The 18044-nt window shown below is 35.7% G+C and overlaps 1 protein-coding gene across 10 annotated transcripts in view; it reads right to left on the bottom strand.

Moving 5' to 3' along the window:
• Enah (ENAH actin regulator) overlaps window positions 1-18044 on the bottom strand; it is a 137890-nt gene that overhangs the window by 105097 nt on the left and 14749 nt on the right. The gene's annotated exons all lie outside the window — the stretch shown is intronic.

Raw genomic sequence — 18044 nt, 5'->3', positions numbered from 1 at the left:
GGCCTTCCCTAACCACTCCAACCAAGTCAGGCTCTGGCCCTACCGCCCACCTTCTCCCACTACACATTTATTTTCTTTGCATTTAGAACTGACTTATTTGTAAATTTTTTTCCCTTCCCCCTACTAGAATTAAGACAGCCTCAGTGTCTCTGTCGGTGTGTGTGTGTGTCTCTCTCTCTCACACACACCCTTACCTTGTTTATTTCCATATCTGCAGGCCAAAGAATAGTGTATACTATGAAGAATGAATATTTGTCAGACTAAGACATGAATACTTGATTCATTGTTTCTTCTACTTTCCCATAGTTGGTAAATTTTCTGTAATAACTACATATTACTTTTATATTTTTAATCCTATTTTAAAATATATAACTAGGTCAATGGGCAAATATCACTTATTGTGCCACAGAAAATACCTAACCTTGCTCAATATTTCTAAGAACCAAAGCAAGGGTCTGGTTTTCAGCCATAACAACACACCCCCCCAAAAAAAAAAAAAAAAAAAAACCTACTCATAAACCCTTCCAAATAAAGAAAAACATTATAGAATTGCTTGTAGCATATTTTATTAGAAATAGGAATAAACAAAGTTCTTCCTACTCTCACATACCACTCAACACTTGACACTAGATTTTCTCTGACATTATCTACCTCAATGTCCCCCACCTCAGATGCTAATCCCAAGTCCCAAGTTTAAAATATGAACTGTGCTTCTGGGCAACAAACTGCTGAATAGGATTCCCACACTCCCATACTGGGGTTTGATTAATTTGCCAGTACAGCTCAAAGAGCTCAGAAAAACACTTTTATTTATATTTACCCATTTAATACAAAGGATATCTTAAAGGATACAATTGGCCACATGAAGAGATTCTATATAGGGCCAGGTCTGGAAGGGTCCTGAAACCAAGTTTCCATCTCCATGGAGTTGGAGTACATCATCCTCTGTCACCAGTAAGTGCTTGTTAACCCACCTGGAATCTCTCCAAACCCTGCCCTTTTGGTCTCTTATGTAGGCTTCATTACATAGGCATGACTGATTAAAGCACTGGCTACCAGAGATCAGCTGGGCCTCAGCTCCTCTTCTCCCAGAAGTGTTAAATGGGGCTGAAAGTTCCCATCATTGGCTGATCCCCGGGCTTCCCCTGCTATCAGTCATCTCATTAGCATACAAAGAGACAACCCTTTTCGTTCAAGAGTTCCTATGCCAGGAACCAGGGACAGAGATCAAACACAGTTTTAGTTTTGTTTTGTGTTTCAGGATTTATTTTATTTGTTTGTTTTGGTGCTAGAGATTGAAGGGGGCGGGGCATTTTACCACTGAGTTATTGTTTTTTATTTTTAGACCTGGGTCTCACTAAGTTGCTGAGGCCAAACTCAAACTTGGCATCCCACTGTCTCAGCCTCCCAAATTGCTGGGATTATAGGCATGGGCCTCTTCACCCGGCTATCGTTCTTATTTATATCATGCCCAGTTATTCTTATTATATTGCATTATCACAATTACCCATTTTTAGAAGCTGAGACCTGTCTCAAATTTCTAATTCCATAAAATACCTTCTCCAACATCAGTCTTACCTCTATGCTACCACCACATGCCCACCCTCCTACCACACACAAATCTTGAGTATTTTTTTTAACACAATGACTTTATTTGTTCATTTTTTATGTGGTGCTGAGGAGCGAACCCAGTGCCTCACATGTGCTAGGGAAGTGCTCTACCAGTGAGATACAACCCCAGCTACAAAAGTACTATTTTTAAATAGTCATATCTAAGGTCTGGGAATTATTTTAGAACTCACTGGAAATAATGATAACATTAAGTTGAGAAGATTTTAAATAAATTTAATTTATTTTACTCATACAGGTTAATTTCAAATTAAAATACACTAGAAAAGCAAACATAGTTTTACTACAGATCAATATAGAAAAGCAGGCATAGTTAGTCTATGATTCGTAGTAAAATGTAGTTTCACAAGTACATAATCATAGTACTCAAAAAATTTCAATATCTGAGCATCTCATATTAGAGATGCGTAAGTGGTAACATCTATATAAATATAACAAATTAAAAAAAACAAAGGAAGAGCTGGGGTTGTGGCTCAGTGGTAGAGCACTTGCATGGCATGTGTGAGGCCCCAGGTTCAAATCTCAGCATCATGTATAAATGAATAAATAAATAAAGGTCCATTGATAACTAAAAACATTAAAAAAAAAAACTCTAAAATCTGAAACACTTCTAGTCCTAAGCACTGCAGATAAAGGATATTCAATCTATATTTAGAACTATATGTTATATCTACACATAAAAACTGAAGAGGGGAACTGGGAGTTCAGCTTTTGGGGGGTTTTTTGGTTTGTTTTTTGGAAGAGAAAAACATCCTCTTCCTGATTAAACAAGCTGGGTAAGCCGTTTAAGAATCAAAAATGATATCACCAGTCAGAACTACAAAATCAATCCAAATATCTCTAGAAGGGATAACAAAATACACTTCAAGAAAACACAAGTATTCCAAATTTACAGGTAAGCTTCAAAAAAACTGGGTCCATCCACTAAATTAAAGTTTGAATAACCCCCAGCAGTTTGGGCCAAAAATTCACTGAGTTCAGGCCAACAAGAACCTTGGGCAGAAAGAACAGGACATTTCCATTTGTCATCCTGGAGGTAGATGAAATATACTAGCCCACTAACAACTGTGGTATCGATTCTAAAAGTGAATTTAAGTTCTACACATAAAGTAACTAGAAAATGAACACTGAAACCCTTACTCATTACCCTTCCATCCAGGCTCACTAAATGTCATCTAGATACCAAAAAAAAAAAACAAAAACAAAAACAAAAAAAAACCCCTCCTGATTCACCTTATAGGTCAAGCCTAAATAGAGCCTGGAGTTATGATTCTGGCTCAGGATTCAGATTCATTATCTCCAACATAAAGGTCAGCATATACTCAATTAAAAGCACCCACTGCAGATTCTTTTATCTGCAGTATTAAAACAGGCTTTCATAGGCTGGGAATGCAGCTCAGTGATAGAACACTTGCCTAGCATGCTCAAGGCTAGCCACAAAGTGCTAAGTGGGCAATGGTCACTGACAATTAATTTAGTCTCTAGATAAAACTAGATATAAGAGGGCACATGAATGATCCATGTATGTAATCTAAACCCACTAGCCCATTAGTAAGATTAGTAATCAGTAAATTTTACTGTTAATGTTTCTATAGGTTATTAGAACTTACAATTAACAACACCATATTGGTAAGTCTTGCCTGAGGCTTCCACCTAAACATCAGAAGGCCCTGTAAGTCTCTACCATTCCCAAAATGGTTAGATAACATACAATTAATTTGGAACACAAATGTTCTGCTACAACTAACTTATGATAAATTCTGGGGAAAAAACAAGAAAGGCAGAAGTAACATTTTTAATTTGTACATAAACCATCAAATAACTCTTTCAGGGAAGTTCCCTTAAAAAGAAAAGGTATCAGAAGCATTCCCAGCCAAAACTAAGTTGATGTAACTAGCATGAGCAGAAAAACATTTATCCTCAAAGCAAAGGAACAAAATTTCAGGAACTAGGTGGCAGATTTCAACTACAGACCAATTTGCACCTAATCCCCAAACAGATTGTTTAGCAGCTGTTACCTTTGCCAAGGTTTCCATTCTCACCCAAACATCCCCCTCAAGGGAAATGACAACTCCCTAAAATCAATCAGCCCAACCAACAATCAAATTTTCCAATAACTGAGAAAAGGAAAAAGTGAAACATGGGCCAATATCCCTAAAAAATTATAAAACAATATCCCACCAGCAGTTCTTGGTAAGAATGATTTGCCCATCTCTCTTAAAAATTAGATACAAAATTAGCCATGGGAAATTCTTTAAATCACACAGTTGCCAATTTGGGGTTCCTTTCTCTTCATCTCTCCTTCCAAGACAGTATAGCACACTAATGAGGAAGATAATCACCTCTCTGTTCTATCTTCACTTCTGCTTCATCATTCATCTTAGACAAGTAAGGACTCTCTCCATTCATTCCACAAAAGTTTATTGAATGACTACTAAATGTCAGACACTAATCTCCAGTTTTCCTCTGAAATATAGATGAACTCTCCATGATCTCTCTACAAAAATTCAACCTAGGAAGTTTATGTTCTAATTACAACACTGAAATGCAAAAAGGAAAAAGTCAGGTATGTGCCTTAAGTACTGTTTTCTAACTACCTTCATTCCAACAACTATAAGGAATTTAAAAAAAAAAAAGTCTATCTTTATGATATAGACTACATTTCATTACCTAGCAGGTAAAAGAACATAAGTCAGAGTTAAGAGAAGTTTGGTGGTACCAGCAAAAAGAGAAAAGGCCTATCATTTGGGTCTAAGTTCCAGGATCCTACCATGTCTTACCCTCAACTCCCACATTATTTCATGTTTCAAAACAGTATTTCTCAAGTTCTTGAGGTCAGTGATAAACATACTGTACAAACTCCAAACAAGGACACAAAAAATACATAAGAACTGAGTTTTATGAAGTACACTTGCCATTACCATATGCAATATATTTGATATTTTCTATTATCATTCATTTTTTTGTTAAAAACCCAAAGTCTGGGGCTAGGGATATAGCTCAGTGTGCTTCCCTGGAATGCACAAGACCCAGCACGACCAAAAAAAAAAAGTTCGAAAAATATCCCCAGAAACTTCCCCCTTTCCCAGCTTTGCTATCCACTCCCTAAGCCCTATTTTGGGGACAGGAAAAGAAATGGTAACAGAGAGAAGTCCCATCACAACCTCAGGACTAAGAAGAATTCTTGTTTACCAAACCAGGTAAGGGAGAAAAGAGCAACATCAAGGGGGAAACTTCAACTCAGGTATCCCATTTTGAAACTCTAAATGGATGATCCCAGAGAAAGATTTTTAACACATTTCTGTGGGTCAATTTTGCAGTCCTAGTGTCTAGCAAATTACACCCATCAAAAATGTCACGAGATAACTAAATGTACTAGGTTGAATCCTAAGAAATTTCCAATAACTGATGAGTTTTCACCTCCAAAGCAGTATAATACATACTTCAAGGATATGATGCCTTAAATGGCCTGAGTATTGGCTTGAAAACTTAACCCTTATTATAATACAATTTCCACAGACAGGTAGTTATGTGCTAGTTTCCTACCAAAGAACTGATCAGAAAGCTGGTACTATATACTGTGATGTGATCTAGAATTTCTGAGTGCATTTTTCAATGTGATCATTACTGATTTCTCCCCTTAACATCAGAAAAATACCAGGCTTCTAATACAAGTCCACTAGTTTTCCTTTAACTAGGTTTACTTGGTTCATTCTTGTTGCCTCCCAATTACCAAAGCTAGAGCTCAATCTCTACTACTTGTAGCAGAGTTCTGTTCACTTCAAACCAAGAGATCATAAGCTCCTTAACAGTACAGACAATCCTTTTCAATCTTTGAAAACCCACTTCCTTGCAGTCATATACTATCAGATAATAAATTAAGTCTTTGAATTAAAACAAATCTCTGGAAAATCCTTGCCCCATTTCAACTAGTCTGCAATTTTTTAATATAGGATTAATACCATCTTCCTGTTACCAAATTCTAGAACCTTCATACCACCATTCTCACCTTTCTGATTCAGTATGGCTATGGAGAAGTCCATCTTTATACCCATCTCTTAATCAACCATTCAGATTATTTTACATATACACCATGAGGGTCCTGTCAATGTCTCCCAAATTCCTCACTGGCTTTTCCTAAATTATACATATACAAATTCAAACTTTCCTACATCCTACACAGGCCTTGAACAACTGAACAAACACACCCTAATGAGACATACTCATTTACTGTTGACCTCAGCCCACAACTTAGGTTTCACTTAATTAAGACACACTATGCTATATACATGTCCTCCCTCTCAAAGTTCCATTCTAACAATCCTTTCAAATAGGACAATTTGCTTTCAAAGAGAGGGAACCATTCAAAACTACTTATGTTCTCTTATTGTCTCTCCTTGCCTCTCTCCTCCAATCTCTTCCAAAGCAGCTAAAAAATCTGTTTCCACCTCCAACATAAAACAATTTGTGTACTACCATGTTAGATGGATAAAGAACATGCTTCAATATGACACTGTTCAACTTTTCAGAAAGTCATACTACTGTTAAGACCATGTAACCACATGGAAAAGTGTTCACAATACCATGTTAAATGAAAAATTTTCCACAGGTTATATAAATTGAGAGGGTATATAAGGAACTTTCCTTTTTCTTCTATTCAAAATTTTGTTTACATGCTTATATTTTAAATTGGGAGTGATAAATATGTTCACTGTTGACTGGGGTGATGGTTTCACTGTTACATTGTCAAACTTATCAAACTATATACCTTAAACAAGTAATATATGTCATACTAATGAAACTAGTAAAATGTATAAATTGCATTAAAATATTTGAATAACAAAATACCTTACACTGAGTAATTTATAAACAATTAATAAACAAACTAATTTACTGTTCATAGATCAAAAGGTTGGGGGAGTCCAAGATTGAGGTACTGGTAGATTGTGTCTGATAAGCGCTTGTTTTTCAAAGATGATGCCTTCTATGCATCCTTACATGGTACAAAGGCAGGGGGAAAGGGTTAACAAGCTCCCTCAGGTTTTTTTTTTTTGGGGGGAGGGGGGTACTGAGGATTAAACACCCAGCACTTTGCCCCTGAGCTGTATCCCCAGCCCTCTTTAGTTTTTATTTTAAGACAGGGTCCCACAAAGTCGCTGAGGCTGGCTTTGAACTTGTAGTCTTCCTACCTCAGCCTCTAGAGTTACTGGGATTACAGGCATGTACCACACACACCCATCTGAAGCCTCTCTTGTAAGTTCCACTCCATTCTTGGTGCCCTACACTTTCCCAAGGTTCCACCTCTTTTTTTTTTTTTTTTTTTTTTTTGGTGCTGGGGATCGAACCCAGGGCCTTGTGCTTACAAGGCAAGCACTCTACTGACTGAGCTATGTCCCCAGCCCCAAGGTTCCACCTCTTACCATCATAACCTTGGGGGTTAGATTTCAATACAAAGAAGCTCAGAGGGACACATACATTCAAACCACAGCACTAAGGCAGAATAGCATTATTCACAAGCTTTAAGCAAGCAAGGAGAGCTTACTGGAGCTGGGGGACCACAGAGAGTAATTTACTTGAGAAAATAACTCAAAGGATAGATTTCAAAAGGAAGAAACTGGAGACAGAAGCTATGTTTCTAAAGAGAAAGCCTTCTCCACATATCCACCCTGGTAACAGAAGCTTCTCTTAAAGCATAAAAACTTCCAAGTTAAAACTTTAAAAGTACTTTCTTATTACACAAAAGTCTGTATATGGCTAAAAGCTTAAAAAAAAGCACCAAAACTTTCAAGACATAGAGTCCTTACTAAGGATTTAAAAATAATAATAATAAGCTTAAGAGAAAAAAATAAAGAGGGGATTTTTGGGGGCTGGGGAGATAGCTCAGTCGGTAGAGTGCTTACATTGCAAGCATAAGTCCCTGGGTTCGACCCCCAGCACCGCGCAAAAAAAAAAAAAAAAAAAAGAAAGAAAAAAGAGGGGATTTTTTTTTTTTGTATTTGTTTTTTAGATTTATAGGTTTCCTATGCTAAGTAAACTTTTTATACTATCATGTTTTTTGTAATTTGCCTATAATTAACAAATTAGTTTTTCTAAACTACTTGTCCCAACTTTTCTTATTTGCGTTAATACTGGTGAAATACTTCCCAAAAGCCCCTAGTTCAAGTTAATCCATTTATATAGATTAGTTCACTGGTATTAACCTGATGAATGAGAACTGAGGAAAGGAAGTAACTATCAAGTCTTTGTATCAATGATTAAAGACCCATGATTTCACCAGTAAATTCAAAATACAGTAATATCCCCATTAAAAAATCTCTTAGAAAATACAGAAACTTGGGGAGGTGGGGTACTGGAAACTGATCACCAAGGTAGATCCCCAGTTCTTTCTTTTTCTAAGACAGGATCTCCCTATGTTGCTGATTATAGATACAAGACACTACACCCAGTCAGAAACTTGAAACTTCATGAAGGTTCATAATTTAATGGAGGCTAAATGACCTCTCCTACAGAAGGAAAGGACACCAACTTTCTCAGCATACGAACCCTATAGGAAATAAGAAGCCAAGATTAAGGTCCTGAGAAATATTCCAGGATCCTGAAGCTTTTGATTACATCCCAAGGTTGATTTTTTCCCAGACCACAGTCTCACATGGTCTGTATCATTTCATCACCAAGTAAGTGGCAAAAAACCAATGAATAAGTGCCCACCCAACCTGGTTCATGTGAATTGGCTCCTCCCCTTAGTTTGCTGACTGCTGATGGTGAATACAGAACACTCAAAATTCCATTATCCCTAAATACATAATTCCAGTCACCTCATACATATATAATCAATTCCTCCAAAGAATATGAAAGTGGAGGTGTGTAAGAGCTGAGCAACAGGCTTATTTTTAAAATGGGTTTTCATCCCAAGAATCAAAAGGTATCTTTAGTTACCTTATGCTTTATCTTAAAAACAAAGGTACAAGTAATCACTTAACAACTAAATATAAATGAGAAAAATTAATTTTCTTAAATAATATCTCAAATTTCAGGTTTTTTGGCACATCTAAAGCATTATTTAGTAGACAGAAATGATTTTTTTAACACTGACCAGAGACGGCATGAAATGAGGTAATATTTTAAATTTCTTTTTAAAATTAAGATAGAGTTGAGGGGTTGGAGTTATAGCTCAGTGGTAGAGTGCTTGCCTCACATGTGTGAGGCACTGGGTTCGATCTCAGCACCGCATAAAAATAAATAAATAAAGATATAGTGTCCATCTACAACTAAAGAAATATTAAAAAAAAAAAAAAAAAGTTGAGCTCAAGCCTTTTCTTCTTTCAAAGGAAATGAGTGCTGCAAGCAACATTTCTCAAAAAGCACTATGGTTGTATCAATCTTAAAAAAATCACTAAAATAGTAAACTTGAATTTCTTTCATCACAAAATTTCACCCATTAGACATGCTTCCTGTGTCTTAATTTTATGCTTAATTTTGCTATTGTCCTCCTTAGTTGAATATAATCAGGGGTATCTGTTGCCAGCATTCCTACCCTCACTTTAAAAAACCTCCTTCTCCACTCCTCATCTGTTGTTCATCACAGTACCCCAATCTGACTAGAGAAGGGGCAATGGTCCAAATGGGCTTCTCACCAGCCTCCCTCCTCCCACTCCCAGGATTTTTCTCCTTGAAGATTACAGGAAACATTCTTTGACTCTCAATTTACAGAAGCTGGAATAATGAGACCTAGAGAAAGCATATGAAGAAAGACAACAGAGATAAAGAAGAAAGTCAAGCAAAAATAAGAGACAGAATAACTCCTATTCAACCGAAATTGTCAGTTCTGTTCTGATCATCCCTGATATCCTACAGCTGCCACTGCACATTAACTGAAAGGATTCTTCATAAACTAACCTGAGGCTCTGTGACCATCAACCAAAGAATCTTGTCTGAAACACAATTACTTTTACAAACAGGGTCCAATACCACTGAGACTGAATGCTATGGTTTGAACCTGTCCTCTAAAAGTCCTATGTTGAAACCTAATCACTTAGGAGATGGTATTAGGTCAGATTTGGGGGAGGTGATTAAGTTATGAGGCTTCCACCCTCATGAATAGGATGAATGCACTTAAAATGGGCTGTGGAGAACTTGCCAAACTCATGCCTTCCACCATGTGAAGATGCAGAGAGCAGAACTCATCAAACATCAAATCTGCAGGTACCTTGATCTGGGACTTCTCAGACTATGAAAAATAAATTTCTGTTGTTAACTATTCTATGGTATTTTGTTGTAGCAGCAAGAACAGACTAAGACATTGAAGAAGTACCACTTTTGCAATACCTAATGAATTTCATCTTTATCTCAACTGTGTTATCATTAACATTTGATTCCTTCTATTTTTCTCTCATTTTTATAAGGCAATAATCAAGTAAATGCATATAGTGCTCTACAAAAGTACTGATGCAGGCAAAACTGAACTAAGTAAGTAAGTTGTACCACCATGCAGAGTTCAAATTATTGTTTGTCAGGTGTCACAGAATATAAAACAGAAAAAAAGAAATGATATTTAATAGCATCAGTACATAGGTTATAGCATATGAAAGCTCACAGAAGTAAAAAACCCTTTAATGAGAATTTTTGTACTCAGTTGTTGGGAAGAATATAGGTAAACCTTCTTCTGGCCTATCAAAAGAAATATTTTAAGATCTAAAGCTTACAAAATGATGGAGAAAGACATTAGATTCAATATAACAAGTCTTAAATTGATATTACTTATAAATTTAGCATGTTTTTTAAATAGTTGAAACACTAGTTGAAATTCTCATTGAAAACCTACTTATCAGTAAGTGTAATTTTTTTTTTTTTTTAAGCACCTGGGATTGAACCCAGGGATGCTTAAGCACTGAGCCACATCCCCAGCCTTTTTTATATTTTATTTAGAGACAGGGTCTCACTAAGTTGCTTAGGGCCTCACTAAGTTACTAAGGCTCCCTTTGAACTTATGAGTCCCTGGGATTACAGGCCTGCACCACCACGCCCAGCAGTAAGTATAAATTTGTATGAAAATATCACACACTCTGATTTAGGTACATATTTTAAATGACTACTACTAATTACACATACTACTACTACTAATTACACATAAATTAATAAATAGAGAGCTGGCCAGAAACTATAAATCTGTGAATCAGCAACACACCGATTTTGTCAAGCAAAGGGCTAAATAACATAGGGAAAGTATGGGGGAAGGGAGAAGAAAATGAAAAGGGAGGAAAGGACTAGGAGATGCAGCCAGTAAGATAACATGAAAACCAAGAAAGCCTAAAATCACTTTAAGAAAAAAAGTGATTTGGGTCCAGGATGGTCAGCTGTGCTGAGTGCTGTTAAGCCAGTAAAGGCAAGATAAGACCTCCATTCTCAACTTTCAGTAGGACTCCTTTCCCTTGACCACCTTCTATTCACAGGGAAAGTTTACTGAATTTTTTTTTTCTTTTTTGCAGCACTAGTGATGGAACCCAAGGCCTCACACATACCAAGCAAATACTCTACCACTTTATATTCGCAGCCCAAGGAGGTACTGTACTTAATTCTTTCAAATTCCCTAACAAGTTTTTGGAAAAAGCCATTTACCTTTGGAGTTAAAATGATTTTCTAAAACAGTAGCAGTGACTCAAGGCAAGAACTAAGTAGTACCTCTTGACAAGGTACTGAACCCAATTTCAGATACCTCCATAGGTATACACACAGCCCACTGGAGGGTCCAGAAGAGAGCCTAACCACCCCAGCTTTCAAGGGAAATGTCAAATGAAACCCACACTGCTTTGTCCCCTCCCATACAACTTATCAAAATAAGCTAAAAAGCAGAAAAAGTCAGTCACCTCATACATCCAAACAGATGTGCCTTAACTGGGCCGTGACTACATCAAAACAGCTTAAGGAGCAGAAACAGGTAAGCCAGGCCTTCATTCTCTTGAATATGATCACAACCACAATTATAATTCTAAGTGTAAATCCCGATAAAAGCTCAGCAAAGCCATAAGTCAATTCTTCTTAGATTTTAAAGGTCAACGTCAAAACACATCCTGCTGTTGCTGGTTGTAGAGAAACGGACACTCCACATATTTACTGGCTGGCATGAAAACTGGCACAACACTTCAAGAAAGCATTTTGGCAGTATGATTCAAGAGCTTTTAAAACTTTATTTCTTCAGAGATCTAATACTATTTCTGGAAATCTATCTTAAGGAATTAGTCTGCAATTAGGAGGGGGAAAAAAAAACCCTTCCATTTCAGGAAAGCATTATTCATTATACAAAAATCACTCAAAACCTTGTAAGCAGCCATTATAAAGAAAATAGGTAAATTATAGTGAAATGTGTAACAACTAATAAAAGTCTGAGAAGTTTTTTTTTAAAGCACGGAAAATGCAAAACATCAAATGAACAACCCAAAAATGCGCCAAATAAAATCAAATGTACATTTATACAAATGTAAAAGGAGGAATTTTACTTAAAAGTTGATGCACAGATATAAAGGTTGTGAAAGTTATATAAAGCAAAGTGACTATGGAGTAAATCTGGTTGAGCAAAATGGGAACATAAATTCAAATAAAATCAAGGTCCTGGGTTCTTAAGGAAGATTTATCAGAATATTCAAGATCTGGCAGAGAGTCAAAGAGGAAAAGCTAGGTTCCTTAAAGAAGGAACAGAGATTAGTGAATGCCCAGCAAGAAGAAAGTAGAGCCTGCAAAGTCCATCATTCACTCTATTTTAAGTTCAAAAAACTCCTTGCAATGCTTTTCTCCCTTTTCAACCCTAGCCAGGGATTCTTATTCTAGATCACCAATGCTATCTTTCACTCCCAATTATCCATAAGAACGTGAATTTAGAAAACACTGTACATTTAGTAGATGATTCAATGCCAACTGGGTGTAGACTAAGTGAAATCATGTTAGAATTCTCACAACAATGTACCTATTTATATTTATATTAAATTACCAGAAAATAATTTGAACACTCTGCATACTCTACTGGAAGGAACAACATGGAAAATGATCCAGAAACAAGCTGAAAAGTGGAATTAAATTCTTTTTATATAATCAACCATAATGTGTATAATTTTATATACAACTAACCACAACATAAAATAAACTACCCCTTTTTAAAATGTTTATAAAAAGAGGCCTGAAAGAGTTTAGGGGTTTATAACCAAAACTAAATTCATTAACAGACCAAAATGCTATAAAATTATATTAACTTTACATGGAAAAGTTGACGGAAAATAACTTTTAAAAATCATTGCTCATACCACTACACAGAAAAGAAAGTAATTCCAAAAGAGGGCAACATAGCATAATAGTTGAGAGCACAGAAAAATCAAACTGCTGGTGCTTTAAGCCTGACTCCACTAATTACTAGTTGTGTTCCTCGTCTCTGTGCCTCAGTCTTCTTATTTGGAACAAAACAGAAGTACTAACAACCATATAGGGTTGTGAGGAAGATGAAATGAGTTAATTTATCTAAAGAACTTAGAAACAACCTAGGTTAAGTTCTACTAAATAGGAAGCTCTTAACAGTTGTGAAGGCAGGTAGAAATGATGTTGGCACAAATGATCAGTACTTAATACCACTCACTGCATTTGAAAATAGCTAAAATGGCAAATTTCACATAACGTATATTTTACCATAATAAAAAAGCTATTATCCCTCACCCATTTGCTATTAAAACATTTTAATTTCTCCTGATAAGAAAATAACCATTTACATTCTACAGAGACTGTACACAAGTTTGGGATTCCTACTAAAAAATCTTTATTAATGGGTTTTAAAGATACAGGTATCAACTCTTGAGTTCATATTTTTCAAAACTAAATTTCAAAATAATATGCTACGGTCAAATTATGTAACTTGAATTCTCAAGCAAAAATTTACTCTTTGGAAGTAGGAAATATTACCTCTCTTATAGTAACAATACAAAAATAAACCACACTAACCTGATATACAACTCGGAACACATCTATAAACACTTTCTTTATACAAAAGCATTTTCATGTATCTTCTACTTAAGAAGAAAAAAACTTCACAGACCTTAAATATACCAATTACAAAGAGCAACAAAAAAATCTTTAAGTGCCCATTTTAAAATAAAACCTTACAAAACAGTACCAAACCATTTCTCTCAGATTACAAAATAAACATGTGGTGAAAGGGGACAGAGAATACCAATTTACTATACCCAACATTGACTGACGATGTTTGTTGCATAGCAACAAGATTCTGCAGTCAGAAACAGCACAGAACTCCTTCTCTTGATTTGCCAAGCCACAATTAACCCCATCAAGGTTGAGAAAGAATACGAAAACAAATTTGCATACACTATCACCAATATCAGTAATTATATGATATAAATTCTAAAACTATACAACCACAAGCACAAACCAACCATTTACAACTTGAAAATACTGGTACACCTTCATTCTCATATTTCTCTATGTACCTGCAAAAAACTAAACCTTGTTTTTGGACCACATTCATTTGAAAGGATCATCTCTAAGATAGTTTGAAAATAAAAAAAAGGTAACAGCATACTCACACATCTTTGCTATGTAATTTAAAAGAACTTGAACCTTTGGGGTTTTTTTTTCTTCTAAAAATCATATTTTACAAGAAAGAACTACCATTTCCTAAAGGTTTAAATTTTTATTTTACTCAGAATTTGTTTGGTAATCTATGAATTACCTATATAGTCAACTGATAACATTTCACAAAAAAATTTTTTTTCAAATTCCACTGTACCTAAAGAACAACAACAAAGAAGTTATTTTTGCCACAGTTTTAAATAGTTTCATTGTTTTGGGATATCCCTTTTAATTTTAAGACTGTTAGATGCCAAGTCCCACCTAAGAAATAGATTAAATAGGAAACAGATTCAATACAGAGAAAATAAATTTAAAACAGTAGTTCTAAATATTTTTAGACATGAGAAAAGATCCTTTAAATTCATGAATAGTTGTTCTACTTTAGTCGACTAAGAAAATATTATTTAAAAGCACTGAATTTACTAGCTCTTTAAAACTAATCTACACATAATTACAAAAGTATCTACATATACTTGGAGGTATAATACATAAACAGGCTAGCATCTTTGGATTATAAACAAGTTGTAATACACATATAGGTTGAAGTATTCTTTAAAACAATTTTACAGCTACCCCTCAGAGCCCCAAAACTGGAAGTCTATGACCAAAGTTCAAATCACTTCAAAGAAAAGACTTAGGCTAAAATACATACAGGTTTGGAAGTGAGACAAAGCTGGGTTCAGGTCCATGTAATCTTGGGCAATGGCATTCATAAGGATAATACCTACTTTGCATGGCTGTTTAAGAAACTGGAAGTAGCAGCCAGGCACCGCGTGGCACATGCCTGTAATCCCAGAGACTTTGGAGACTGAGGCAGAAGAATCTCAAGTTTAAGGCCAGACTCAGCAATTTAGTGACACCCTAAGCAACTCAATGAGACCCTGTGTCAATAAAAAAGGACTAGGGATGTAGAGTTCAATGGTAATGCACACCTCAGTTCAATTCTCAGTACAAAAAAGAAAAAGAAACTGGAAGAAATAATGCACAGGAAGTACACTTCACTTTAGTTTTGTTCCTTTAATGCCTGTCACTCAAAGCCTTATACAATCCAGCCCAATCTGCCACATTTCCTACCACTTCCTACACAAACTCCAACATGAGAGTTTAGACAGTATTGGATGTGATCTTAAGGATGGAAAATGAAATTTGAGAAGTAAACAGCATTAAAAGGTAAAATAAGAAGCCACAGGAGGCTGAGGCAGGAGGATCACAAGTTGAAGGCTAGCCTGGGCAAACTTAGTAAGATTGTCTCAAAATTTAAAAAAATAAAAAGAACTGTGGATGTAGCTCAGTGGTAAAGAACCCCTGGGTTCAATCCCAGTACCAAAAAAAAAAAAGTCATATAAAGTAAGAGCAAGGCTCTTTTGGAGTTCTGCAGGACTCTGATTTGAATCTCAGCTGCCATTTACCAATATGACTTCAGCTAAACTGCTTTAATCGTTCTTTCTAAGTCTCAGTTTCCTCTACTGTACAAGAGTAATGAGGACATTAATCTTGTGGTTTATTCTAATCCATTAATTGAAATGATCTATGCCTCATCTGTCTTTAAATTCTTACTAACAAATGGTAGTAACTACTTGTCAAATATCTCCTTATTTTACCTAAGTAAGGAATATTAAATGTTATCTTATGTAATTAGTAAGCCTGCTTTATTTGCACCCAATGTGGACAAAAATAATCATAAAGTTAGGTTTCAGAGATGTTTCACTTTATGGCCAAGAATTCATAGATCTTCAGCTATCAAAGATCTGGATCAGTGAGGAAAATTTATACCAATTTTGGGGGATCAAAACTTAGTCTTTAAAAACAGTAAGTTTTAATATTTGCATTGCACTAACATGAAATACAATAATTTCTCTAAAAATGCTTTACTTTTTTTCCATTTCATTTATACAAAATTTAAAAGTTGAATTTTTTTTTACCTTCAGATAACTCCTAACTTACAAATGGGCTTATGTCAACTTGATTTTTAGTATAGAAATTGATTTTAATTTTCTCCCCGCCCCAGGGGGCAAATGGATTGAACCACCACTGAGATATATCCCCAGCTTTTTTTTTTTTTTTTTTTTCTTTTCATTTTGAGACCTGGTCTTGCTAAGCTTCCCAAGCTGGCTTTAAACTTGTGATCTTCCTGACTCCTCCTCCCAAGTAACTAGGATTACAGGTATGTGCCACACTTGATTTTCTTTCTTCAAATACTCTTTATAAATTCTATCTGGGTTACCAGGCTAGCTCTGTAAAAATCACTAGCCCAGCACACACCTGTAATCCCAGGGAATCAGAAGACTGAAAACAGGAGGATCACAAGTTCAAGGTCAGCCTCAGCAACTTAGCAAGAACCTATTTCAAAATAAAATATAAAAAGGGATGTAGCTCAGTGATTAAAGTGCCCCAGGGTTCAATTCCCAAAAGAAAAAAGAAAAAACTCTAAGTAACTAAACAGATACATACCATTTATAACAAAAGTAGGACACAAGCAGGAGTCACCTCGTCATTTAAACTCAAAACATTTCAATGTTTTAAACATGTTGAACATGTTTATAAAAGTAATAAGACGGGGCTGGGGAGATAGCTCAGTCGTTAGAGTGCTTGCCTTATAAGCACAAGGCCCTGGGTTCGATCCCCAGCACACAAAAATAAATAAATAAAAATTTTTTTAAAAAGTAATAAGACAGTGTTTTTAGGTTTACAGAATTTAGAGCTTAACTGGTGATTCTGGTCCCTATAAACATTTGGCAATGTCTGGAGACATTTCAGTAGTAACTACTAGAGCAAAAGGTTGAAGAGTGTACTACTGGAATCTAGGAGGTAGATAGAGACCAGGGATACTGCTAAACATCATACATAGGAAAGCCCACAACACAAAATTATCTCAATTCAGATATCAACAGTGCTGAGATTCAAACTGTGATTTTGAGGTAGATATTGATATTGTGAGAAAAAAGTATTAAAATCTCTTAAACTATGTGAGAATATCATTTCCCCAGCATCACTTCTTAAAAATATTATATCCTTTCCCATTAAATAATCTTGTCACTCTTGCTAAAAATCAACTGACCAGGCTGGGGGTGTAGCTCAGTGGTAGAGCCCTTGTCTAGCACGTGTGAGACCTTGGACTCAATCCCTAGCACCGTGAAAGGAAGTTGGGGGAAAGAAAATCAACTGACATAAATATGTAAGTTTACTTTTTTTTTTTTTGGGGGGGGGGGCGGTAACCAGGGATTGAATTTAGGAGCACTCAACCACAGAGTTACATTCCCAGTCCTATTTTGTGTTTTATTTAGAGACAGGGTCTGAGTTGCTTAGCACCCCCCTTTGGCTGAGGCTGTCTTTGAACTCTCCATCCTCCTGCCTCAGCCTCCTCAGTCACTGGGGTTACAGGCATGTGCCACCAGCACAGCTGTAAATTTAGTTTTGAGCTGCTTTTGTATTCATTGGTCTGTCCTTAGACCAAATACTACATTGTACTGATTACTGCAGTTTTTCAGCAAGTTTTAAAATTGGGAAGTATGAGTCCTCCAATCTTGGTATTTTTTAAAGATTACTTTGGCTATGTGAGATTCCTTAAAGTGCCATGTAAATTCTAGGATGAATTTTTCTAGTTTTGCAAAATACATTGTGATTTAGACAGGGATTGCACTGTATTCTGTATATCACTTTGGGTAGTATTATTATCTTAATAAGACAATAAGTCTTTCAATTCATGAGCACAGATCTTTTCATTTATTTAGGTCTTCTTTTCTTCTAGAAAATGTTGTAGTGTTCAGTGCACACATCTTTCACCTCCTTGGTAA

This window comes from Sciurus carolinensis, chromosome 12, assembly GCF_902686445.1.
Source record: "Sciurus carolinensis chromosome 12, mSciCar1.2, whole genome shotgun sequence".
Taxonomy (NCBI): Eukaryota; Metazoa; Chordata; class Mammalia; order Rodentia; family Sciuridae; genus Sciurus; species Sciurus carolinensis.
This window is presented reverse-complemented; position numbering and strand designations above follow the sequence as displayed.